The sequence below is a fragment of the Saccopteryx leptura genome, chromosome 8, assembly GCF_036850995.1.
Source record: "Saccopteryx leptura isolate mSacLep1 chromosome 8, mSacLep1_pri_phased_curated, whole genome shotgun sequence".
NCBI lineage: Eukaryota > Metazoa > Chordata > Mammalia > Chiroptera > Emballonuridae > Saccopteryx > Saccopteryx leptura.
This window is the reverse complement of record NC_089510.1, coordinates 68,140,833-68,168,695: the sequence shown is the minus strand read 5'-3', so window position 1 is coordinate 68,168,695 and position 27,863 is coordinate 68,140,833. Positions and strand designations below refer to the sequence as shown.

At 39.3% G+C, this 27,863-nt stretch overlaps 1 protein-coding gene across 3 annotated transcripts in view; it reads left to right on the top strand.

Moving 5' to 3' along the window:
* MAP3K13 (mitogen-activated protein kinase kinase kinase 13) overlaps nt 1-27,863 on the top strand; it is a 175,499-nt gene that overhangs the window by 26,831 nt on the left and 120,805 nt on the right. Inside the window, exon 1 of one of the 3 annotated variants that reach the window (XM_066348051.1) lies at nt 6,475-6,536. The exons of 1 other annotated variant lie outside the window; for it this stretch is intronic. The gene's annotated coding sequence lies outside the window, so the exon portion shown is untranslated. Of the gene's footprint in view, nt 1-6,474; nt 6,541-27,863 lie in introns of those variants that run through there. One more of the 3 variants, XM_066348053.1, reaches the window with a different exon arrangement.

Genomic DNA, 27,863 nt, shown 5'->3' with positions numbered 1-27,863 from the left:
CTTTTGCTGTCTACCTTTGGACAAAGCAGGGCTTTTATAAAGGATGTTTATTAAATATTGAGTAGATAGAAGATATTTATAGAATAGTCATAAGGCTTATTGGAATAATTATATAGAGAACATATGTTAGCTATACAGCTCAGTTCAAAAATGTAATATTACCATTAACTCGACTCTCCTGTGTATTTCTCTCTGAACCCAAACTTTTGTTGCTCCCTCAGAGGTAAACAAAGTTCTGAGTTTTGTGTTAGTTTTCTTGCTTCTTTCCATGTTTTTTTTTTTATTTTTTTTATCACATCTGTATATTCCTAAACAGTTTATTGATTAGTTTTATGTGTTTTTAAACTTTATAAAAATGGAATTATATTGTATGTGTTTTTCTGGAACTTACTGGGTTTTGCTCAACATTATAGTCTTAGATTTACTCAAGTCAATGCACATAGCTATTGCTCATGAATTTTCACTGCTGTATAATATTGCATTGTGTGAGTATTCCATTAGCAAATGAATTGATTGATGGACATTTAGGATAGTCTAGTTTTGTTTTTTTTTAAATCTATTCATTTTAGAGAGAAAAGAGAGAGAGAGAGAGAAGGGGAAGGAGCAGGAAGCATCAACTCCCATGTGTGCCCTGACCAGACAAACCCAGGGTCTCCAAATGACAACCTCAGCATTCCAAGTAGACGCTTTGTACACTCTGCCACCACAGGTCAGGGTTCTCTTTTGTTTTGTTTTGTTTTAAATTTTTTAATGTTTATTTTTTATTTTTTTAGAGAGTGAGGAAGGGAAAAAGAGTGACAGAAACCATCTGTTCCTGTATGTGCCCTGACCAAGGATTGAACCGGCAACCTCTGTGCCTCAGGAAGATGCTCTAACCCAGGAGTCCCCAAACTTTTTACACAGGGGCCCAGTTCACTGTCCTCAGACCGTTGGAGGGCCAAACTATAAAAAAAACTATGAACAAATCCCTATGCACACTGCACATACCTTATTTTCAAGTAAAAAAACAAAACGGGAACAAATACAATATTTAAAATAAAGAACAAGTAAATTTAAATGAACAAACTGACCAGTATTTCAATGGGAACTATAGGCCTGCTTTTGGCTAATGAGATGGTCAGTGTGCTCCTCTCACTGACCACCAATGAAAGAGGTGCCCCTTCCGGAAGTGCGGCGGGGGCCAGATAAATGGCCTCAGCGGGCCATAGTTTGGGGACCCCTGCTCTAACCAACCGAGCTATCAACTGGGCCAGGATAGTCTAGTTTTTAATGATCCAAACATTGCTCCTATGTGTACATATATCTCTATTTGTATCTGCCATACATATGCAAGAACTCTTCCTAACCTTTTCATGTCATAGCACACACAGAAAACAACAGATAGTATTTATCCAATACATGTATTGAAGAAGCTGTGTCTCTGGCCTGGGGGCCTCTGTTTGACTGGAGGGCTGAGGAGCTCCGTCTGTGGGTATAGCTATCACCCATTCATTGCATGCTCAGGGACCATAGTATGGCAGTTGGGGAGCTCTGCTCAGGTGTATACCAAGGAGTTAAATTGCTGGTTTTATGAACACCTTTCTTCAACTTTTCTAGGTAATACCAAATTGCAGGAACTTTTTTTTGTGTGTGACAGAAACAGAGAGAGGGACAGATAGGGACACACAGACAGGAAGGGAGAGAGATGAGAAGCATCAATTCTTTGTTGCGGCACCTTAGTTATTCAGTGATTGATTTCTCATATGTGCCTTGATGGGGCGCAGGGGCAGGGGGGGGCTCCAGCCAAGCCAGTGACCCCTTGCTCAAGCCCTGGGCTTCAAGCTCGCAAACTTTAGGCTCAAGCCAGTGGCCATGGGGTCATGTCAACGATCCCACGCTCAAGCCAGCGACCCCCTGCTTAAGCTGGTGAGCCCACACAAGCTGGATGAGCCCACGCTCAAGCCGGTGACCTCAGGGTTTCGAACTTGGGTCCTCTGTGTTCCAGTCCAACACTCTGTCCACTGCACCACAACCTGGTCAGGCCCAAGTGCCCCTTTATAGAAGAGAAGAGTGAGTTTGTAGCCCTAAAAGTAAGAAGGTGACCTCCTTATAACAACATTCTACACTTGTATTTTAGAATTTATCTTAAAAACTCATGCAAATTTTGCATTCTTTTCTCTGTTTCAACATATTTTGATTTCTAGATAAAACTGATGCCATGTAAAGATTTGCCCTATGGCTTCAAATACCGCAGTTTGAGGAGCATGATAATAAATAGAATCCAATTTCCCAAAGCCCTTTAAATGCTTCCTTGTGAGAAAATGTTAATGTCTGTAGTCTGTAGTCGGGGCCCCATTTGGGCTTTACTGAAGGTATAAATGGTTCTCTTGAGTCCCCTCTGCCATCAGTGAGCTCTCTCTGTTTTTTTAACCAACTGTTTAGTAGTCCTTTGTGTGCCATTTCTTGCATAGTGCACTTCATGGAACCCTTCTTCTTTGATCTTTATTTTATCTTGGTCTCTCTATCCAGTTTCTTTTCAAAACTCTGGCCATTCCTTCCCTGTCTGCTTTGCTCCTCCTCTCTTATAATGGTGCGGCTGTTCCCAGGTAAGTTTTAGCTTCTTTCCTCACTCGTTATCGCCTTTCTCAGCTACCCCAGTTTTGTCTTCTCACTTGTAATATGCAGGTGCCTTTGGGACATTTTAACTGGGACATTTTAGGGTCACCTCATACTTGGCATTTATAAACTCACTTTCATATCCCCATTGCCCTGGCATAGTAGGTACTTACAAATATTTATTGAATGAATTAAGGAAATGAGTCTCCGTTTTCTTTAAACCAGCTTCTTCTAGTTTTCATCTTTTCTCATTGGTATCACTGTTCTTACCTCTGCTCTCTGCTATTGCAAACGTTTTGTTGATTTTTTCTTTTGAAATAGATCTTATATATGTATTCATTCTTTTCATTGTATTTTCATGATTTTAATTCTACTGATGTCCTTGTTAGGTCATGCCAAGCTTATTCCTACAGTTTATACCTGGCCTGCTTAGCTCCAATCCCTTCTCTTTCCAAGCTATTTCCACCATAGCTACTCTAATAACTTTTTAAATGTGTATTTATTTCTTATTTCATAAGCATTCAATAAAATCCAGTAGCCATTTATGATAAAACTCTCCGCAAAGTGGGAATGGAGGGAACATAACTCACTGTAATGAGGGCCCTAGGTGACAAACCCACAGCAAATAGCATACTCAATGGGCAAAAACTACAAGTGTTTTCCTTAAGATTGGGAACAAGACAGAGATGTCTGCTTTTACCACTTCTATTCAACACAGTACTGGAAGCCTAGCCATAGCAATTAGACAAAAAGAAGAAATAAAAGGTACCCAAATTGGAAAGGAAGAAGTAAAACTGTCATTATTTGGAGATGACATGATACTGTATATATAGAATCCTAAAGATTCCACCCAAAAGCTACTAGAACTGATAAATAAATTCAGTAATATAGCAGGATACAAAATAAATATCTAGAAACCAGTTGCATTTTTATACACCAATAATGAACTATCAGAAAGGGAAACTAAGAAAACAATCTGATTTACAATTACATCAAAAAATACTGCCCTGGCCGGTTGGCTCAGCGGTAGAGCATCGGCCTAGCGTGCGGAGGACCCAGGTTCGATTCCCGGCCAGGGCACACAGGAGAAGCGCCCATTTGCTTCTCCACCCCTCCGCCGCGCTTTCCTCTCTGTCTCTCTCTTCCCCTCCCGCAGCCAAGGCTCCATTGGAGCAAAGATGGCCCGGGCGCTGGGGATGGCTCTGTGGCCTCTGCCTCAGGCGCTAGAGTGGCTCTGGTCGCAATATGGCGACGCCCAGGATGGGCAGAGCATTGCCCCCTGGTGGGCAGAGCGTCGCCCCATGGTGGGGGCGTGCCGGGTGGATCCCGGTCGGGCGCATGCGGGAGTCTGTCTGACTGTCTCTCCCTGTTTCCAGCTTCAGAAAAATGAAAAAAAAAAAAAAATACTGTAAAATAAATATAACCAATGATGTAAAAGACCTGTGCTCAGAAAATTATAAGGCACCAAAGAAAGAAATTGAAAAAGATAAAATAAGTGGAAACATATACCATGTTCATGAATTGGAAGAATTAACATCATTAAAATGTTCATATTACACAACACAATATAGATTCAACACAATTCCTATCGAGATACCAATGGTGTATTTCACAGAACTAAAACAAATATTTCAAAAATTTATATGGAACGACAAAAGTTTGTAAAGAAAATGATCCTCATTAAGAGACAGCACTGAATTTTTAAAAACTGCTCATATCAAACTGACCACATTTCCGTTAACAGTAGAGTTCCAGTGGATTAGTATGTTATAGACATATCTTTATTAAAACATTTTATTCTCCTGATATGTTTGATAAATTTAAAAAATATGAGGTGACTTAGTAGCTGATTAAAGTGTGTACTCAAAAAGTATTGATTCGGCCTGACCTGTGGTGGCGCAGTGGATAAAGCGTCGACCTGGAAATGCTGAGGTCACCAGTTCAAAACCCTGGGCTTGCCTGGTCAAGGCACATATGGGAGTTGATGCTTCCAGCTCCTCCCCCCCTTCTCTCTCTGTCTCTCTCTGTCTCTCCCTCTCCTCTCTAAAATGAATAAATAAAAATAAGAAAAAAAAAAGTATTGATTCATGGATCAGTGTCAAACTGAAGGTCTCTAATAACAGGACTCTGTTCTGTGTTTCAGAACTCTGTTCTTGCTATTGACTACTCAGTGTTTATTTACTAATAACTTCTTGAATCCATGGGAATTAAGTAGATGCAGATAGCCTTAAAAAGGGGTACTGCTTATGACAAAGTACACAGGCATGATTCAAAATTGTCTTAATAGTTTGGAAGGATGGGCTAAAACCAATAAGGTGGAATTTCAAAGGGTTGAAGGTAAAGCTCTGCATTTCATTTCCAAAATTAGTTGGAAAAAAGAAATGAGAGTAGAATCAGGCACCTTGCTAGTCTGTGTGATCAAAACTTAGGAATCCACTAACTTCAGAGTATAATGCATTAAAAATATAAAACAATCTTGAATTGTAAGTATAGTGTCCAGATTAAGGAATTTGGTAATTCCACAGTTCTTCTTTCCTTCAACAGACCTCATTTGTAGTACTCTATTCAGTTCTAGGTATTATATTTCAAAGGGACATTTTTGAAATTAAAGTCCCTGTATTATTTTTCTTTTGATGCCATAACAAGTTATCACATATTTAGTAACTTAAAACAATGCAACTCTTACAATTTGTATGTCAAAAATCCAGCACGGATCTCTCTGGGCCGATGTATCTCAGGGCTGCGTCCCATTCTGGAGGCTCTAGAGGAGAATCTGTTTTCCTGCCATGTCCAACACAAGAGCCAGCAAGAGCAAGTCAAGTCCTCACTTCACCTCTCTGACCACAGCCGGGAAAGGTGTACTGCTTTCAGAAGACTCGGGTGATTACTTTGGACCCATCTGGATAGTCTGTCTCCCCGTCTTAAAGTCCTTAACCTTAATCACTTCTGCAAAGTCTCATCTGCCAGGTAAGGTAAATATTCACAGATCCTGGTGATTAGGGTGTGTACATCTTTGAGAGGGATGGACCATTCATTATTCTGCCGACTCAGAGGATCACCAGGAACAGTGAAGGAGCTAGATTGGATACAGAGAATGAGACAAAGAGGATTTGAAGATGATCCCCAAATTCCATTCCTAGGCAAGAATTAGATAGTGTTTATAAAATGATTAGTGCAGTAAGTACATAATAAATGGTTTTTTATTTGAAGGAAGTACATAATAAATGGTTTTTGATTTGAAGGCTAATACTACAAATTATAGACATATAGTAGCTCAGAAGGGAAAGAAGCTTAAGGATGTGAACGGGGATGAAACAACCTAACGTTTTGTCTGGCAAAACAGAATTTGAGATCCACGTTCTCACTTTACATTAGATCAGCAGAAGGTTTCAATGTCAGAAAGCACTAAATTTAACAAGAACTCTGTATTATTTTCCTAACTGGTAGAAGTTGGTGATAATGGGGGTGATTGGAGGCTGCAGTAGAAAAGCCATTTCCTGGACATTTTTTGCCATGATTGCACAATGTATAGATTCTGAGGAGAAGGGGAAAGCTCTTATCAAAGGAAGAAAGCAAGATTTTTGAAGGTCAGTGGAGATATATATATTTTCCAGGAACAGAATCCCCTCTGAAACCGAAGCCCAGCCATCAGAGGCCATTGAGACTTTTTAGGCTTTCTCTATAATCTCCCTTACATTTTTCTCTTTAAACACAAGAAAGTCGACCTGTAAGAAGTTGCTGATAAGTTATCAAGCAGGAGTTAAATGAACAAGCCCTCCCACCTCCCTCATGGGGTGGTAGCTTCCAAGGCCGCAGTAAATGTGTATCAGTGTGAACCTGATCCAGAAACAGCCAGTGAGGGAACAAAGTTTAGTCTGTGAAGAAACAGGTGGCTTGCTGGTAGTTTCGTGCTGTTTGTCCAAACTTCAACTTGCTGTGGTGTAAGTAAGTTTTGATTTGAAAAATTATGGTATTTGAATATAAAAAGGATTGTAGGAATAATTTCCATCTCAGATTAAATTAGGGTCCTGCCTGACCCTAAATCTTATGTATAGACCTACTTAAAAAGTTTCAACATTTCACAAGTAGTTTTATGTTAAAAATAAGAAATGAAAAGGAGACAGCCATGGAGTTTTCCAGCAAGTGTTCTATTAAGACAGGTCCCGCTTGCGTACAATGGTTTTTAATGTGTTGTCTTTGGTTGAGTGAAGTTGTTTATAGTCAGAAAATAGAAGTGAGTGAATGTATGTCTGATGCCCAGAGATTGACTGTTTCTAAGTAGTGCTTGGATTTTTCCCTGATATTCTTTCTGGTTGCTTTCCCTTTAGTTTAGGTTCATGTTGCAAGTTTATGTTAGCAAATATTTAATATATAGTCTCTCAGGTAATTAAACTGAAGGTGTTGATATCAAATAAATAAATGCAAATAAAGTAGAACTTTAATATTATGTAATAAGATATTGGGATTCTAGATTTAAGAGAATAATATATTTTCAAAGAGGAGGATGTGAAATGGATGAAAATGGCAAGTGACCTTAGAAATTTCATGTATCTTTGAAGAAATCTGTTTTTAAGATTTTGACATATGTACAAATTTTTCAGTACTGTAGTGTATAAAATACATTTCATATATGAAATTAGAATTGCTTTATTTCAACTGTTGTATTTCTATGTTGAGATTAGGATTCCAGGAACTATACATTGTTACACAAGCACTGACTTTATTGAGTGCAGCTATGAGAATGTTAAGGTGCATTTGGTTTGGAGAGGACGGTATTTTCTATTTCCGTTTTGTTACAGTATTAAAAATAGCTCTTGGTACTAGACAATTTTATGAGTTTGAATATAGAAACAATGTTTGATGTGGTTTATATATGAAAGTTATATGCCTGACCTGTGGTGGCGCAGTGGGTAAAGCGTTCACCTGGAATGCTGAGGTTGCCGGTTTGAAACCCAGGCTTGCTTGGTTAAGGTACATATGGGGTTTGTGCTTCCTGCTCCTCCACCTCTTCTTTCTTGCTCGCTCTCTCCTCTCTCTCTCTCCTCTCTAAAATGAATGAAAAATCTAAAAAATAAATAAATAAATTATACACACACACACACACACACACACACACAAAGTTATCAAAGTTAGCTACTGGCCTTTCAAATCAACTCAGGAAGTGCTGAAGATTGTTTATATAAAAATACACTGGATTTCCCCTTTCCTCTGTCATCACTCAAATCTCAGGGACACTCAGTCCTGGGCTGAGCCAGAGCACAGACCACGGTGCTGAGCCCCACCGACCCCTGATAGAATGGAAGCTCAGACACACTGTCCTGAGCAGGCTTTGGACTGGACCGATGTAAAACTGTACTCATGTTTTAGATTGATGAATTTCAATGGATTTAGGTTCCTGAGCTGATTGACTTCCCCAACTCAATAGCTGGGCTAGGTTACTTATTTAGTTGTTGGTTTATGAGGTGGGACATTGGGGGCTGGGGGGTCCTGGCAAAGGAGCCAGCGTAACAGGTAAGACTGCTACCATGGAAGCAGCTATTTCCTAACCGGATTTGAAATATTTCAGTGTTATCACAACCTGAAAGGCCATACAGGTGTATACAGGCTGAATTTTTAAAAAGACCCTTTCAGATATTTTTAAAAACCTCCAATAGCTGTCTCTAATATTTAAACCCTTGCTCATACCCTGCAAAGCCCACACGTTCTGCGTTCTGACCATTTGCTTAACATCATTGCCTAGCATTGCTGTCACTCACTTTGCTCCAGGTACGGAGGTGTCTTTGCCGTTTCCGGAAGACGTCAGGCTTGTTCCCGCCTCACAGCCTCTGCTGCCTGGAAGGCTCTCACCAATGTGTCTCTTCCTTCCCTTCATTCAGATCGCTACTCAACACCACTGCCCCACTTCTCCTGTATTTCTCCTGTTTTGTTTACCCTGTTACAACTTTTTAAAAAAGAAAAATAGCTACCTGGCATTATTTAATTTATTTTATTCAATATATAAACAGTCTTCCTCACTAGAACATAAATTCTATGAGGGCAAGAATTTCTTTGACCAAATACAAAGTACAATGTATACACCATGATCATGGATTATTACACTCAAAATTGTTAAGATGCCAATTTTTTCTAAATTAATCTAGATATCCAATGTGATCCCTATCAAAATTCCAAGAGGCACTTTTGAAGAAACTATCAAATAATTCTAGAATTTTCTGGAAATGCTACTGATATGGAATAGCTAAAACAATCTTGAATAGGAACAATGAAGTGTGTGATTTATAATATATGATTTCAAGACTTAACTGTAAAGCTACAATAATCAAGTATTGTTCTAAAGATAGACAGATATATCAATGTAACAGAATAATGCATCCAGAAATAGATCCCCACATATAAGGTCAATTGATTTTCCATCAAGATGCTGAGTCAATTCAATGGGAAAAGAATAGTCTTTTTGAACATGTTGCTAGGAAAAATTGGATTTTCTTATAGAAAAAAAGAACCTTCACATCTTTCTCACTTTGTACCCAAAATTAAATAGACTGGCTCATTGACCTAAACATAAACCTCAGGACCAGAAAGTTAGAAGAAGAAAAAAAGGACAATATCTTTGCAATCTTGAGGTAGGTAAAGATTTCTTGAGCAGGACACTAAAACACTAACCATAAAAGTAAATTAAAGGCCTTGGCCAGTTGGCTCAGTGGTAGAGCGTTGGCCTGGCATGTGGAAGTCCCAGGTTTGATTCCCGACCAGGGCACACAGGAGAAGCACCCATCTGCTTCTCCACCTTTCCCCCTCTTCTTCCTCTCTGTCTCTCTCTTCCCCTCCCACAGCCAAGGCTCCATTGGAGCAAAGTTGGCCCGGGTGCTGAGGACAGCTCCATGACCTCTGCCTCAGGCACTAGAATGGCTCCAGGTACAGTGGAACAACGCTCCAGATGGGCAGAGCATCGCCCCCTGTTGGGCATGCCAGGTGGATCCCAGTTGGGCACATGCGGGAGTCTGTCTGACTGCCTCTGTCCTTTTAACTTTGGAAAAATTCAAAAAAAAAAAAGTAAATTAAATAAAATCAGATGAGCTTATATACTTATTGTAAGGCTTCTCAGGACTTTTAATATGTTACTGTTTCTAGTAAGAGAGTCAAGCAGCATTCCCCAGTCTTGACCACTGAATCCTGTTTTCATGTGGAGTGCTCAGCTGCAGGAGTGAGTATGTTGTACTTGGGCAAGTGTTGCTTTGCTTCTCCCCTCAGACATACTGTTTTTGAGAGCAGTAATAAGTTAATGATCAGTTTCTCTTTATATGTGTTTATAGATGTGTGTATGTATGTGTGTGTCTATGCACGTGTACATGTACACACGTGGACATGCACAGTGGGCTCTGTCACAGCGGCTTTCTCAGGTGCTGTCTCCTTTAATCATCTCTGTCTATGCCTCACCTTCCTCATCTGGAAAATGAGATAATACTTCACTCTGCCTTCCTTACAGGACAACAAAAATCATAGCCAGATAATAAAATACACTACTTTCAGCATTACTCTACAATTTAAGGAATAAATCATGAATTCCATGTTGAGAAATACATACTAGTGTTTCCATAGCAAAATGGTGTGATGTATCCTGGTAAAATTTATTTCAAAATACATTTGCCATACAAACAGCAGAAACAATTTACACGGGATATTCTACAGACATCAAAGACAATGGGAACACCTGGAAAGTATGGAACAACCATTTTTCTCAGCAATAAATGTAACAAAGTAAACACTTCACAGTACTTTATGACACACCTCATCAAAGAACACCAGGCAAGAGAGCTGCTTAGATGAACCAATAGGAGTAGGATAACAACTTAGAGGACAATAGAAAGAATTTTACATTGAAATTGAATTGTAGCCTGTATTAAGATAGGATCAACAGAAGGATGAGAAGTACCACAGAAGGCACCTGGAGTTGTGGGGGTCCAGTGGACAGATGCCTGTATAACTTGACTGCTTATTAACCTGGACCTGAGAGCTAGAAGAAGCTTGATCTCTTTTCAAGCAGCCTGATCCTTTATTATGATCAGAATGGAAGGGTTGAGAGCTACTGAACCCCACCTCTAGGCTGTCTTTCCATTGTCCTTACAGCTTTCAGAATTTAATAAGATGGTGGGGGTCGGGGACACTGGCTAGCAAGTGCTTGGGAAGTGGCAGGCTTTCCTCACTTAGGTTCCCTAAAATAACTAAGGGGCTGTAAACTAGCAAATTCATCAATGAATGACCATAAAAAGTTACTAATTGAAGTATTAAAAAAGGCTGCCTATATTATCTATTATCTGGAAAATGAATAAAGTCCATAGGAATAGACATGGAAAATAAAGTGGCTTATATTTCTGCTTTGAGAAAGTATAAAAGAGAAAGTAGGCCCTGGCCGGTTGGCTCAGTGGTAGAGCATCGGCCTGGTGTGCAGAAGTCCCGGGTTCGATTCCCGGCCAGGGCACTCAGGAGAAGCGCCCATCTGCTTCTCCACCCCTCCCCCTCTCTTTCCTCTCTGTCTCTCTCTTCCCCTCCCGCAGCCAAGGCTCCATTGGAGCAAGGGTGGCCCGGGCGCTGGGGATGGCTCCTTGGCCTCTGCCCCAGGTGCTAGAGTGGCTCTGGTCGCGACAGAGCGACACCCCAGAGGGGCAGAGCATCGCCCCCTGGTGGGCAGAGCGTCGCCCCCTGGTGGGCGTGCCTGGTGGATCCCGGTCGGGCGCATGCGGGAGTCTGTCTGACTGTCTATCCCCATTTCCAGCTTCAGAAAAATACAAAAAAATAAAGAGAAAATAATTTTGCCAGAACTTTTCCTATTGAAACATGCAAGAATGAAGTGTTCAAACAATACACTTCAGAAATCATGCAAAACACAAATTAGAAACAATAAATAGCAAATTGGAACTTACCAACGTATAGGTGGATGTTATAGTGCAGGTTCACTGACCAAAGACAAAGGACAAAAAACATGAAAATCTTACAACCCAGTGCAGACATTACCTTCACTCAATAACATGACCAATACACCCATCAAATGAATTCTTTGATTTTGATATTTATTTTTTTATTTCTAGCATTTTCTTTTGATTTTTTGTTTGTGCTTTTCATCTCTGAGGTCAAATTCTCCATCTGGTCATGTTCCTCTTTTTTACTAGATTCAGCAAAGGGAGTCATTGTGGTGGCAGTTACAAGAATCTATACATAGTTTACCTGTTTAAAGCAAAAATAATAACAACACATGATAAAATTAAGAGCATATAAAGAAGTTGTATAATATAATATGAGGTAGACTATAATAAGTTAAAATTATATAATATAAACTCTAAACAGTGCTTCTCAAAGTGTACTCTGACCAGCAGCAGAGCAGCGACACCTGGGAATCTTCTGAGGAGATGAGGTTCTCTGGCCCTACTGCAGACCCAGCTGAATCAAAAACTCTAGAGGAATGGTACAACAGCTTTCTGTGATTCTGATGCATGCTGAAATTTAAGAAGCAGCACTTTAGAGCGAGGGTTGGGAAACATTTTCTGTAAAGGGCCAGATAATAAATATTTTAGGCTTTGTGGACCATGTGGTCTCTATAACAACTACTTAATGCTGCCATTGTAGCTGGAAGTAGCCATAGACAATACATAAAACAGGCAGCCAGCTGGATTTGGTGCATGTGCTGTAGTTTGCCAACTAATGCTTTAGAGCAATCATTAATACACACATGCACACGCACACGCACACATGCAAATGCAGAAATACAACTAAAATGCCAAAGGAAAACAGAATGAGATATTTAAAAATATAGACTGTCCTCAGTTTGCAAGGTAATATGGGACCATAAAAAAAGATCAAGCAGAATTCATGCAAAGCACTTTTTTATTAAGCAAGAGAGAGAGAAAGAAAGAGACAGAGAGGGACAGATAGGGACAGACCGAAAGGCAGAGAGATAAGAAGCATAAATTCTTTGTTGTAGTACCTTAGTTGTTCATTGATTGCTTTATCATAAGTGTTTTGACCCAGGGATGAGGGGGCTGTAGCAGAGTGAGTGACCCCTTGCCCAAGCCAGTGACCTTGGGCTTCAAGCCAGCAACCTTTAGGCTCAAGCTTGCAACCGTGGGATCATGTCTATGATCCCATGCTCAAGCCAGCGACCCATGCTCCAGCTAGTGAGCCTGTGCTCAAGCCAGTGACCTCAGGGTTTTGAACCTGGGTCCTCTGCATCCTAGGTCAATGCTGTATCCACTGTGCCACCTCCTGGTCAGGCACAAAGCGCTTTTAATATCAAGGGGAAAATTATGATTATTCTGTGATTTTTAAAACATTGTCTCCTGATCAGGCAGTGGTGCAGTGTCGACCTTGGGAGCAGGCTCACCGGCTTGAGCGTGGGGTCGCTGGCTTGAGCATGGGATCATAGACATGACCCCATGGTCGCTAGCTTGAGCCCAAAGGTTGCTGGCTTGAGCCCAAGGTTGCCAGGTTAAGCACAGGGTTGAGTGTGGGATCATAGACATGGCCCCAAGGTCTCTGGCTTGAGTCCAAGGTTGCTGGCTTGAGCAAGGGGTCGCTCACCAGTTGGAGCCCCCTGGTCAAGGCACATATGAGAAGGCAATCAATGAACAACTAAGGAGCCACAACAAAGAATCTATGCTTCTCATCTCTCTTCCTTCTTGTCTGTCTGTTCCTGCCCCCACACCACGCTTAGAAAAAAAATTTTTTGCCAACATTTTTGGCTGAGATGGAAGGAAGAAGGGTATTTTATTGACTGAAAAGGGGCATCAGGGAACTTTCTAGAGTTCTAGAAATGTTCTAGGTTTTGTTTTAGGTGGTGATCACATGGATTTATAGAATTGTTGGCCCTGGCCAGTGAGTGGCTCAGTGGATAGAGCGTTGGCCTAGCATATGGACATCCTGGGTTCGATTTCTGGTCAGGGCACACAGGAAAAGTGACCATCTGCTTCATTCCCCCTCCCTCTCCCTCTTCTCTCCTTCGTCCCCTCCCACAGCCAGTGGCTGGATTGGTTCAAGCGTGGCCCCAGGAGCTGAAGATAGCTCAGTTGGTCTGAATGTCAATTTCCGATGCTAAAAATAGCTCAGTTGCATTGTTCACAGTGGCCAGGACATGGAAACAACCAAAAAGCCCATCAATAGATGACTGGATAAAGAAGATGTGGCACATATACACTATGGAATACTACTCAGCCATAAGAAATGATGACATCGGATCATTTACAGCAAAATGGTGGGATCTTGGTAACATTATATGAAGTGAAATAAGTAAATCAGAAAAAACCAGGAACTGCATTATTCCATAGGTAGGTGGGACATACAAGTGAGACTAAGAGACATTGATAAGAGTGTGGTGGTTACGGGGGGAGGGGGGAGAGGGAGAGGGAAAGGGGGAGGGGGAGGGGCACAAAGAAAACTAGATAAAAGGTGACAGAGGACAATCTAACTTTGGGTGATGGGTATGCAACATAATTGAACGACAAGATAACCTGGACATGTTATCTTTGAATATATGTATCCTGATTTATTGATGTCACCCCATTTAAAAAAAATAAAATTATTAAAATTTAAAAAAAAAATAGCTCAGTTGATTCGAGCTTTGGGCCCAGAGGGAGGTTGCTGGGTGGATCCCGGTCGGGCACATGCGGAAGTCTGCCTCACTGTCTCCCTTCCTCTCACCTAAAAAAAGAAAACATATTGTTGATTCATTAAACTGAACACTTGAGATCTGTGCAATTTTTGTAGGTAAATTATATGTCAATCAAAGATTTTTTTTTTTTTTTTTGTATTTTTCTGAAGCTGGAAACGGAGAGAGACAGTCAGACAGACTCCCGCATGTGCCCGACCGGGATCCACCCGGCACGCACACCAGGGGCGACGCTCTGCCCACCAGGGGGCGATGCTCTGCCCCTCCGGGGCGTCGCTCTGCCGTGACCAGAGCCACTCTAGCGCCTGGGGCAGAGGCCAAGGAGCCATCCCCAGCGCCCGGGCCATCTTTGCTCCAATGGAGCCTTGGCTGCAGGAGGGGAAGAGAGAGACAGAGAGGAAGGAGGGGAGGGGGTGGAGAAGCAAATGGGCGCTTCTCCTGTGTGCCCTGGCCGAGAATCGAACCCGGGTCCCCTGCACGCCAAGCCGACGCTCTACCGCTGAGCCAACCGGCCAGGGCTCAATCAAAGATTTTTTAAAGCACAAAATAAGGAATAAAGTCTGCTGTTCACAGTAGGTAATAGTTCTTATTACAGATAAAATAAAATAAGTTATGGGGAATAAACATAAATTCTTCTGGAAGAGAGGTAAGGAAGACAGTCCAGGTAGTGAAAACATTTGTAGCACTTGGGAGGAGGTATGGGAATGAATGAAGTTGGGGCACTGTTCTGTGTGATGGGAAACTATCAAACGATTTTCATCAGGGGAGTGAAAAATCGGACTGTATTTTAAGAATGTTATTCCTAAATGAATTGAAGGTGAAAGGTTAGAAATTGGAAGATACATTTAGAGACTATTGTTACAGTGAAGAGGAGAGTTGAAAAGAAGCTAAGACAAAGACTCTGGAAATCAAGAGAGGGAGAAAGCCTGAGTGACATTTAGATGTAGTGGATTGGATTTTTTTTTTTTTAATTGAGAGCAGGGAGGCAGAGAGACAGCCTCCCACATTGCCCCAACTGGCAAGCCCCCTATGGAGCATGGTCTGCCCATCTGGGGTGTTGCTCCTTTGCTCTGCCTAAGGTGTAGGCCAAGGAGCCATCCTCAGCCCTGGGGGGCCAACTCACTCAATCAAGCCATAAAGGCAGAAGGTGGAGAAAGAGAAAGAGAGAGGAGAGAGAAGATGGAGGGGGAAGGTTGGAGAAGAAGATGGTTGCTTCCCTGTGTGCCCTAATGGGGAATCAAACCTGGGACATCTATACACAGGGCCAATGCTCTACCACTGAGCCAATGGCCAGGGTCAATTGATTGGATTTAATGACTGGATTGATTTAAATACGTGTTAGCCAACATTGGTGAGCCATGCACTATGCTTTGGGCACTCATGCTTTATCCCCTTCAAGCTTCACAGTAACCATAGGTAGGTATGACATCATCATCTTTATTTTATAGCTGTTGCTAGGTAACCTGCCTAAGGTTACACAGGTTGAAAGTGGCAAAGCCACAGTTTATAATGTACAATTTCTCAGTAACAAATTGCAAGAATTTAAAAGAGAATTTTTGTCCAAAATTGCTAACATAATAAGAGAAAAACAATAATGGAAGGCTAATTTCATAATCAAATGTAGAAAAGTCAATCAAATATTTGGAATATACAATATATGTCATATTTTCAAAAAACAATTAGCTAGAATTTTACATGAATATATTCCTTTCTTTCTATATTAATTTTCCTCAAAAATCTTAGCAGCAAATATTAAGTTTATTAGTATACATAAGAGAAAACAAAATTGAAATTATATTTCAATATTATAAAAGGAATCGATATTTTTTCACATAAAATATAAGAAAATATTTGTCATAAATAACATGATGTTTAGGAATATAAACCAAAGGTTACATTTAAAACCATATGAAAGGTTCCTAAGCATTGCTAAAGGAAAACTATATACATTAAGTTCCTCAAAAAAGAAAATTTGTATCAATGACACTGATACATTTTAACATTTTAACAACATAATTCAAAAAATATTCCCTCCCCTCAAAATACTACCCAATAAAAATTTTGAATTATTTTTAACAGTGATCTCAAATTAGATTAAACAAATGTTATCAAACAAATTATCATTCAATATCTTTAATGAATATATACTCCCTGATGAAAACTAGAGTTATACCTGACAGTAGAAGGTGGTTCAAAATCAGTAAAAGGTGAGGCTAGTACAATCATTATGAAAACAGTGTGGAGATCCTCAAAATATTAAAAGTAAAACTACAGCATAATCCAGCAATCCCACTACTGGGTATATATCCATAGGAATTCAAATCAAGATTTGAAGAGATATCTGCTCTCCCATATTCACTGCAGCATTTTTACACTAGCCAAGATATGGAAACGTTTCTATCAGTGGATGAATGGATAAAGAAAATGTGGTGTATCTCCACAATGGAATATCATTCAACCATAAAAATGAAATCCTGCCATTTATGACAACACAGATGAATTTGGAGGATATTATATTAAGTCAAATAAATGAGAGAAAGACACTGTCTTATCTCACATTGTAGAATCTAAAAATACTGAACTCATACAAACAGAATTAGAATGGTGGTTACCAGGCAATGGATGTGGGGAAAATAGAAGATGTTGTTTATAGGACACAAGATTTCAGTTATAAGATGAATAAATTCTGGATATATAATATACAGCATCAGGACTATAGTTAGTAATACTGTATTTGATACTTGAAATTTGCTAATAGATCTTAAATGTTCTCACCACATACACACAAATGGTAACAATGTTAGGTGATGATGTGTTAATTAACCTGATTGTGGTAATCATTTCACAGTGTATATGTATATCAAACCATCACAGTGTTCACCTTAAATATATATGATTTTATTTGTCAATTACATCTCAATAGAGCTGGGAAAATATTTTTAAAAGAAAAGTAAGGATATCAATTTTATAATAAGATGATTTATTTAATAGGTGGTATATAAGAATGACTACAAAATATTTTTGCAGGATTTATAAATAAGAACAAAGTTCCTCAATTTATTAATATCACATGTACATGCCTTTACATTACATTTTCTCAAGTATGGGTAATGTTTATATTTTAATGTTAAGTTTTAAATGCAGGACATAAAACTACATTAAGATGATGACCCTAGGATGGGTAATTAATAAACATGCAATAAAAAGACTGAAGATAATGTGAAAAAAACATTAACAATGGTTATTGTGGGAATTTTTTATTTTAAGTGAGAGGAGGAGAGATAGAGAGACAGATCCCTGCATGCACCCGGACCAGGATGCACCTGGCAGCCCCTATCTGAGGCCAGTGCTCAGATCAACCAAGCCATTGGCTGCAGGAGGGAAGAGAGAGAGGAGGGGGAGAGGGAGGGAAAGAGAAGCAGATGGTCACTTCTCCTGTGTGCCCTAACTGGGGATTGAACCTGGGATGTCTGCACACTGGGCCGATGCTCTATCCACTGAGTAAACTGGCCAGGGCCACTATTTTTAATTTTTCTTTTAATTTTTAAAAACACAAAAAAGTCATTTTAAAAAAGAGTCAGCACCAACCTCTGGAAACTGGTGGTATCTATTAAAGCTGAGCCAGAAGCTGCTAACATTTACATCTGTACGTGTGTACAGTGCATTTACATTTACTGAACGCTTTCTATGTGTCAGGCTTTATCCTGAACACTTAATATATGTGTTGAGTTGAAGTGTTGAGGGTGGACATCCTTGCCTGTTTCCAATTTTAGGGGAAAAGGATTTCATGTTTTATTATAGTGTTATAAGTTTTTTGTAGATACATTTTATCAATTTAAGGAGGTTCTTTTGTATTCTTAGTTTTACAAGTATTTTTATCGTGAAGGGTTGTTAAATTTTATCAAATGCTTTTGCTGTATCTATTGAGATGGCCATAAGGTTTTTCTCTTTTATTCTCATACATATTATATTGTTTGGTTTTTCTAACATTAAACCAACTTTACATTCTTGGGATAAATGCCACTTTGGTTATATTGTGTTTTAAAAATGTGTTTAAAAATTCACTGGATTCAATTTACTAGTGCTGGTTGGAGCATCTTTGTATCTGTGTGAGATGCAATGAGGAATATCAGTATCTATGAGAGATAGTGGTCTCTAACATTCTTTTTTTAATAATGTCTTTGTCATGTTTTGGTACCAGGGTTATGCTGACATTCTAAAATGAATTAGAAAATGTTTTTTTCTCCTGTTTTCTGAGTTTGTGTAGAATCAGTATTATTTAGTAGTAGTAATAAGTGGTAGTTAGTGGTGGTAGTAAATATTTTCTTAACTCCTGATTAAGTCATGTAAGTTGGAGGGTTTTTTTTCTTTTTTTAATTGAAATATAATTGATATATAACAATATGTTAGTTTCAGGTATACAACATAATGACTTGATATTTGTATATATTTTCAAAATTAACACCATACTAAGTCTAGCTAACATCTATCACCATACATTGTTATAAAAAAATTTTTCTTGTGATAAGGACTGTTAAGATCTACTCTCTTAACAACTTTCAAATATGCAATAAAGCATTATTAACTATGATCACCATGCTGTACATTACACCCCATGACTTAATTATTTTATAGCTGGTAGTTTGTACCTTTTGACTCCCTTCAGTCATTCCTTCCAGCCCCCACCCCTGACCTCTGTTTACCACCAATCTGTTCTCTATATCCATGAGCTTGCTTTTTTTTTTTTTCTGAAGCTGGAAACGGGGAGAGACAGTCAGACAGATTCCTGCATGCGCCCGACCGGGATCCACCCGGCACGCCCACCAGGGGTGATGCTCTGCCCACCAGGGGGCGATACTCTGCCCCTCCGGGGCATTGCTCTGCCGTGACCAGAGCCACTCTAGCGCCTGGGGCAGAGGCCAAGGAGCTATCCCCAGCGCCCGGGCCATCTTTGCTCCAATGAAGCCTTGGCTGCGGGAGGGGAAGAGAGAGACAGAGAGGAAGGAGGGGGGGTGGAGAAGCAAATGGGCGCTTCTCCTATGTGCCCTGGCCGGGAATCGAACCTGGGTCCCCCACACCCCAGGCCGACGCTCTACCGCTGAGCCAACCGGCCAGGGCCATGAGCTTGCTTTTTTACTGTTGTTTTTTCTTAATTCTATATATAAGTGAGGTCATACAGTATTGTTTATTTCTGTCTTACTTGTTTCACTTAGCATGATACCCTCAAGGTCCATCCATGTGTCACAAATGGCAAGATTTTATTGTATTTTATGGTTGAATAGTATTCCATTGTGTGTGTGTCATATCTTCATCCATTCATCTGCTGATGAAGATGTAGACTGTTTCTATATTTTAGTTATTGGAAATGATGTTGCAATGAACATGGAGGTACATAAATCTTCTTAAGTTAGTGTTTTGGTTTTCTTTTCTTTAGATAATACCCAGAAGTGAAATCATGGTTCATATGGTTGTTCAATTTTTAATTTTTTGAGGAACCTCCATACTCTTTTCCATAGTGGCTGCTCAAATTTGCATTCCCCTCAACAGTGCATAAGGGTTCTCTTTTCTCCACATTCTCACCAACACTTGTTTTTTCTTACCTTTTTTATAACAGCTATTCTCACAGTTGTGAGGTGATAGCTTATTATTGTGGTTTTGGTTTGCATCTTCCTTATGATTTGTGATGTTGAGCATCGTTTCATGTACCTGTTGGCCTTCTGTGTGTCTTTTTTGGAAAAATATCTATTCAGATCATCTGCCTATTTTTTTAATTGAATTTGTTTTTTGTTTTTTGGGTTTTTTTTTTTGTTTTTTTTTGCCAATGAGTTATATGAGTTCCTTATATATTTTGGATACGGACCCCTATCAGATACATGATTTGTAAATATTTCTCCCATTTAGTAGTTGCCTTTTCATTTAGTTGATGATTTCCTTTGCTGTGCCTAGAGTTTTCTTTGAGAGGCTTTTCTTATGAATTGGATTAATTATGAATTCTTTAATAAACATGGGTACTTTTTTCTAATTCTTTTTAGTCAGTTTAATTAATTTATATTTTTCAAGATCTCTTCATATTATCTTAATTGTTGCATCTATTGGCATAACATTCCCCATATTTCTGTATTATTCTTAGTGTCTTCAGTATCTGATGTGTGATCTCTTCTTCATTCCTAATATTGGCAATATTTTATTTTAGTGTTTTTAAATAATAGACCTTGTTAATTTTACGTAGTTTTAGGTTTCTACAAAAATAAGCAGAAAGATGAAGAGTTCTCATATTCCTGCTCACCCCTATCTATAAGGTCTACCTGAAAGTTCTGTCCGTTTCTATAACAAGTTTCGACATGTAAGCACATGTTTATTTGACGCATGTGTGCCTCTCTATTTTTATCACTTAATGTATACATACTGACGTAGCAAATTAACTAAAACAAAGTTTAGAAAAGAGGCTGGCGATGTTCAATAGGAAGAACATCATACTGCATCATGATAATGCCAGGCCACATGCTGCTTTGGGGACTCGTCAAAAAATTGCAGAACTAGGCTGGGAAATTCTGTCGCATCCACCATATTCCCCGGACTTAGCACCCTCTGACTATCACTTGTTTTTGTCCTTACAAAATTTTTTGAAGGGCAAAAAATTCAAAAATGAAGAAGATATCAAACAAGCACTGGTTCAATTTTTCACATCAAAAGATAAAACATTTTTCAAAAATGAGATCTACAAATTGCCCTCACACTGGCAAGAAATCATTAATAATAATGGCAATTATATTATTTAATAAAGTTTATTGACGGCAAGAAAAATTTGTATTTTGTTTTATTCCAAAAATGGACAGAACTTTCTGGTAGACCTTACTTTTCCCTATTTTAATATTTGCAGTAAGTAGTGTGATACCTTTCTCAGAATTGATGATCCAGTATTGATAACATTATTAATTAAAGTTCCATAGTTTACATTAGAGTTCATTCTTCATGTTGTAGATGCTACCGGTTTTGAAAAATATATAAAGACATGTATTCACATTACAATATCATCCTGAATAGTTTCACTGCTCTAAAAATCTGTGTTCCACCGCTTCATCCTTCTTTTCCTCTCCTGAGTTCCTGGCAACCACTTTTTACTATCTCCACAGTTTTGCCTTTTCCAGGCTGTCATATAGTTAAAGTCATATGTATGTAAACCTTTCAGATTGGCTTTTCCACTTAACACAAATTGTTTTTTTATTCCAACCCCCACCATCAGTCTTGCTGAGATATTAATAGTTTTATTAATATATTTTTAAGACCTGTAGGTTTTGTTGAGTTTTTCCTATTTTTTTTTTATTTCATTGGTTTCTGTGCTTTATTATTTCCTCTGTTTGCTTTGGGGTAAGTTTGCTCTATACTTTCTATTATTTATTTTTAGTTTAGTATGCTCTACTTTTTTTTTTTTTTTTGGTGGAAACAAGATCATTGCTTTTAAATCCCTCTCTAAAATACACTTTAAAAAGCTACAAAATTTCCTGTAAACACTGTTTTAGATCTACTTTGCAATTTTGATATGTTGTTTCTTAAATTAAAAAAATTTTTTTTAGTTTGAAGTCTTTATTTTATTTTATTTTTAGAGAGAGACAGAGAGACAGAAGAACAGAAAGGGACACACAGACAGGAAGGGAGAGAGAAAGATGAGAAGCATCAATTCTTTGTTGTGACACCTTAGTTGTTCATTGATTGCTTTCTCATATGTGCCTTGACAAGGGGGCTCCAACAAAGCGACCCCTTGCTCAAGCCAGCAACCTTGGACTCAAGCCAGTGACCTTTGGGCTCAAGCCAGCAACCATGAGATCTATGATCCCAAGCTCAAGCTGACAACCCTGCGCTCAAGCTGACGGACCCATGCTCAAGCAGGCAACTTTGAGGTTTCAAACATGGGTCCTCAGCATCCCAGGCCAATGCTTTATTCACTGCCAACACCTGGTCAGGCTGAAATTTTTTCTAATTTTTCTTGTGATTTTTTATTTCACCCATGGATTATTGGATGTGTTTTTTAGTATCCAAATATTACAGGGACTTAAAAAAACAAACCTTACTTAACATATTTAAAAAAATACATATCTTATGGATGTCTGAGTTAGTTTATAGATGATTAGTAACATTGTAAGATTTCAGTCTTTTAAAATTTATTGAGGTTAATTTTAAGGTGCAGAATAAAGTCTATATTAGTGAACTGTCTTTGTGCTTATTCTGCAAAGAATTCTTATTTTGCATATTTTCTGCAGTTAAGTGCAGCATTCTATGAGTGTTAATTAGGTCAATGGTTGATAGTATTGTTTAAGTCTATCTGCTTACTGGTTGTTGTTTTTTGTTTGAGGTTTTTTTTGTGGGTTTTTTTTTTGTCTAGTTCTATCTACTACTAACAAAAGAGGTTTTAAAATCTCCATGATGTGGGCCCTGGTTAGTAGGCTCAGTGGTAGAGCATTGGCCTAGAGTGTAGATGTCCCAGGTTCAATTCCTGGCCCAAGCACACAGGAGAAGCACCCATCTGCTTCTCTACCCTTCCCCCTCTTCCTTCTATCTCTCTCTTCCCCTCCTGCAGCCAAGGCTCCATTGGAGCAAAGTTGGCCTGGGCGCTGAGGATGGCTCCATGGCCTCTGCCTCAGGCGCTAGAATGGCTCTGGTCGCAACAGAGCAACACCCCAGATGGGCAGAGTATCGCCCCCTGGTGGACTTGCCAGGTGGATCCCGGTTGGGCGCATGTGGGAGGCTGTCCCTCTGCCTCCCCACTTCTCACTACAGAAAAATGCAAAAAAAAAATTTTTCCATGATTGTAGGTTTATGGTTCTCTCTTTAGTTCTCTCAGTTCTATACTTTGAATACACCCACTTTAACATTGTTATGTCTTCTTGATGAAGTAGTCATTTGATTGCTATTAAATCTCCCTGTGATCTCTGCTAATATTCTTTGTCTTGAAGTGTGCTTTGTCTGATAATGTAGTCACAAAAGCTTTCTTATGCTTAGCATTTGTGTGGTATATCACTCCCCACATCACTTTTTTCTTTTAAGGTGTCTGTGATTTTTATATTTGAGATGTATTTCTTATAAATACATATAGTTGAGTCTTGCTTTTTATTCAGTTTTACAGTTTCTACCTTCCAGTAGATCTACATTTAATATATTTATTGATATGGTTGCACTTAGGTGTGCTTTTTTCATTATTTTCTCTTTATCACATCTGGATTTTGTTCCCTACATCCTTGCTTTGATGGACTGATTTCAGCTTATCAAATATTTTGTAGTACTGATTTCAATTGACCTAATGACTAGTTAGGCATGTCTTTTTTTGTTTGTTTAGGGATATCTTTATTATATGTTTTAATACTTCCTCTAGAGAGTTCACTATGTATCCTTAAATTATTACATTCTACTTATTAACATATCATTTCTTATAAAATATAAACACTTGAAATAAACAATATGACAATAAGAAAACAAAAGAAGGGACATAATAGAATTATATTGTGTAGGGTTACATGAGGGATACTTGACTATTGAAACTCTTCAGTGCCTTGCCTGTGGTGACGGATAACTGAACCTACACAGATGACAAAATTGTGTAGAATATAATTCACATGCAAATGAGTACAAATAAAACTGGGGAAATCTAAATAAGACCAGTAGATTATATCACTGTCACTATCCTGACTGTGATATTATACTATAATTTTACAAAATGTTACCATTGGGGAAAAACTGGACAAAGTTTACAAGGGATCTCTCTATTATTTCTTGTTATGTGTGATCTTGATAGAAATTACAGCTTAAAAATGTTCTTGGTATAAAGTAACCAAATTTGATTGCTTAAAGTCAAGGGCCTTTCAAGTATCAAGGCTTCTACTTTTATTGACATATTATAAAAATACAATAGTCAGCACTGCTTCACAGTTCCTATTGCCGGGCTGGCAGGGTGGGAGAAGGGGTCAGAACAGTGTTGATGAACTTGCCTGCCCTTATGGTGCCAGATGTGGGCTAGCTGTGTACCCACAGTCCTTCGTTGCCATGGCCCAGCCTAGAGACACTCTCATAAAAGTAATTATTGAAATATTAAACCCAATCTCTTGTGCTCATGCAGGACAGGGTTAAAATGATCCTAGCCCAAAGAGATTTATCTGCCTTTAAGAACTTACAAAAATAAAATTCTGTAACTTTATTTAATAAACAGATGTTTTTTGAACACTTTTTTATCTTAGTACTCTGCTAGATGCTGAGGATACAGGGATGAAAATAACAGTTACTGACTTCAAGCCACTTAGGGTTTGTGCAGAATACAAACTTATACCTTTGTCATTACTATACACATGTATTAGAGATATTCCCAGGGTGCTGGGAAACACACAGATTCAAGGAAGTCACCATAGGATTCTGAAGGAAGGGATAGTTGAACAGAGTCTTAAAGGATAAGTAGAAGCGAGGAAGAGGTGACAGGCACTCTAGGGAGAGGCAACAGCAAGACTGTAAGTTAGAAGCAGTTCACACACAGCACAGTGTGGTTGTTTGGTGGGTGAGTGGGTGAATGGCATTCCCTACAAAATTCATATTCACCCAGAACCTCAGACGGTGACCTTATTTGGAAACGGGTCTGTGAAGATGTAATTATTTCACTTAATATGAGGCCATGTTGGATAGGGTATGCTCTAAATCCAATGACTGGTGCTTTATAAGATGAGGAGAGGACACGCAGAGACATATGTAGAGAATAAGGCCATTCATCTGGCCAGGTGGTGGTGCAGTGGATAAAGCCTGAAGCCCTGAGGACCCAAGTTCAAAACCCCGAGGTCCTGGCTTGAGCACAGGGTTGCCAGCTTGAGCATGGGATCATAGACATGACCCCAAGGTCACTGGCTTGAGCAAGGGGTCACTGGCTCAGCTGGAGACACCCCCCCCCCCCGTCAAGGCACATATGGAAAAACCAATCAATAAACAACTAAGGTGCCGCAACTATGAGTTGATGCTTCTCATCTCTCTCCCTTCCTGTCTGACCCTCTCTCTCTCTTTCTCTTCCTCTATCTCCATCTCTCTCACTTAAAAGACACACACACACACACAGAGAGAGAGAGAGAGAGAATAAGGCCATGTGAAGACAGTGTAGAGGCTTGAGTGAAGCAGTTAAAAGCCAAGAAATGGCAAGGATTGCTAGGAAACACCAGAAATTAGGAAGAGGCAAAGAGAGAGAAAGGCCCTAGTGACACCTTGATTTTGGACTTCTAGTCTCAAGAACTGTGAGGTAATAAATTTATGTTGCTTTAAGCCACCCAGTTACTATAATTTGTTATAGTAGCCCTAGGAAACTAGTGCAGTATTTAAACCAAGTCTGTTTTCCATATGTTAAGCCCATTGTAGAGGTTTTGATGTCTACCAATTCTTTTATTCCTCACTACTTCTTGAAGTGACTAATTCCTCTCCCTTGAGTGTAGGCTGGACTAATGACTTAGTTCTGATGGGTGGAAGGGAGGAGAATGAGTGAGAGTGTGCAGCTTGCAGACCAGCTCAAGGGTTGGCAAACTACAGTCTGCGAGCTGACTGCCTATTTTTATAAATAAAGTTGCATTGGAACATACCATGCCCGTTTGTTTACATATTGTATGTGGCTGTTTTTGCACTAAAATGACTGAGGCGAGTAGCACGCAAGCCTATGCTGACATGCAAGACCAATATTTGCTATCTAGCCCTTTAAGTACAAGTTTGCCAATCCCTGAACTAGGTCATAAAAAGCACTGCAGCTTTTTGCTTGATCTTAACTGGCTCTGGGGAAGCCCAGCTGCCTGTCACTAGGACACTCAGATAGCCTCGATGAAAGGCCCACATGGCAAGGAACTGAAACCTCCTACAAACAAACGGCTGTATCAGTGAACACTCTTAGAAGTTGCTCCTCAAGCCCCAGTAAGCTCTCAGATGATGGCATCCTTGGTCGACACCTTGACTGCAACTTCGTGAGAAACCCTGGGTCAGAACCATACATCTGGCTGCTCCCAGATCCCTGACCTTCAGAAACACTGTAAGATAATAAATATTTGTTGTTTTAAGCTGCTATATTTGGGGCAATTTGTTTTGCCACCATACATAGATAGTACACTCTTCCTTCCCTTCTGTGGTGAGCCCTGCGGCCTGCAAGCAGCTCTGTGTGTCTTGTCTATGCTACAGGATTTTGCTATCTTAGAAACATACTGGAAAACGAGACTTTTTTTTTTTTTTAAGGTTTGGATTGCTCAGCAATTAGACAGCAGAGGGCACCCTGGCCTCACCTAGATTCCTACCTCTGGTGCCTTTTATTATTATTATTATTATTATTAATTTTACTGGGGTGATAGAAAACGAGACTTATATAGTGAAACTCCCAGGTGACAGACAAGACTTCCAGGAAACAAAGGATATTGGAAGCAAGGGCTGTATCTGCTATATTTTTCATAATTCTCCTTACTAACAGCACTATGTATGATCATTGCTACTGATTTTAACTATCACTAACAAAATAATTAGGCTATACCCCATGCTTATTTGAGTCGTCAGGCGGAATGTTTGCTCGGTCATGTTACTCACTGTTACTTATATAAAATGGAGTACTCTACTGTCTACTCTAAAGTAGGCCTTTATAATCTTTATTCGGTGTGTCTCTAGGGTTTTAGTTGTTTTCTATAAATGTAAACCAGATTGTCTCTAGTTGGCATGGTGTTAAGTTCCGTGGTTGCTCTATTGTTGCATAACAAGTGTTCTTCCAAGAAGTTTGGTCGTAATGAACAGGAAACTGCTAAGTCAAAGGGAAATTTTGAAAAGAAGAGACATGAACATGCTTATAGGCAAAGGAGAAATCCAGGCACTAAGAAAAGACTGAAGATTATATATTTATCTGTGCCAAATGAATATTACACAGTAGGTGCTCAGCTATATTAATTGTCTTACCCCTCTCCTTATACAGTCGTCTTAACTTTTTTTCCTTTAAAAATATATTACACTGCTCTACTGTGTGTCACACATAGCATTAAATGCCATAGCAACCAAACTGAATATATCCCTGACTCCTTTTTCTTTATGTCACATCCAGCTTGGAAAAACCATTAGCCATTTCAACAATCACTTTCTCCAAGTCTTGGTTTCTCTAACCCTAGATAACCTCTGACTTTGTGCCCAATACACAGCACCTCCCTAATTATATTTCTGCCACCCCATTGATTGTTTTACCTCTTCAGTTGGGTCCTCACTGCTGATTGGTGGCCTTTAATTCATATCTATTTGCATTCTCCACAGTAGCTATCCAAACCTCCTGCATTCCTTATGATCCCAACTCTATTAGTCTTTTCACTAGTTGACTGTGCCTCCTATAATGAAGTTTCTCAAATTCCTTCCTACTCATAATATTTTATTACCATCCTCACTTTTATATTTTCTTGCAAAACAAAATAAGTAAGTACACACACACACACACACACACACACACACACACACCCCTATACACACCTACCTTCCGGTCAAGACTTTTAGTCCTAAACCCTACCACATCCTTGAAGCTTATCCCAGCCATGGCCATCCTTCACTTCAGCGAGAAGATACATTATCTGCTATAGCACAGTGTATTACAGAA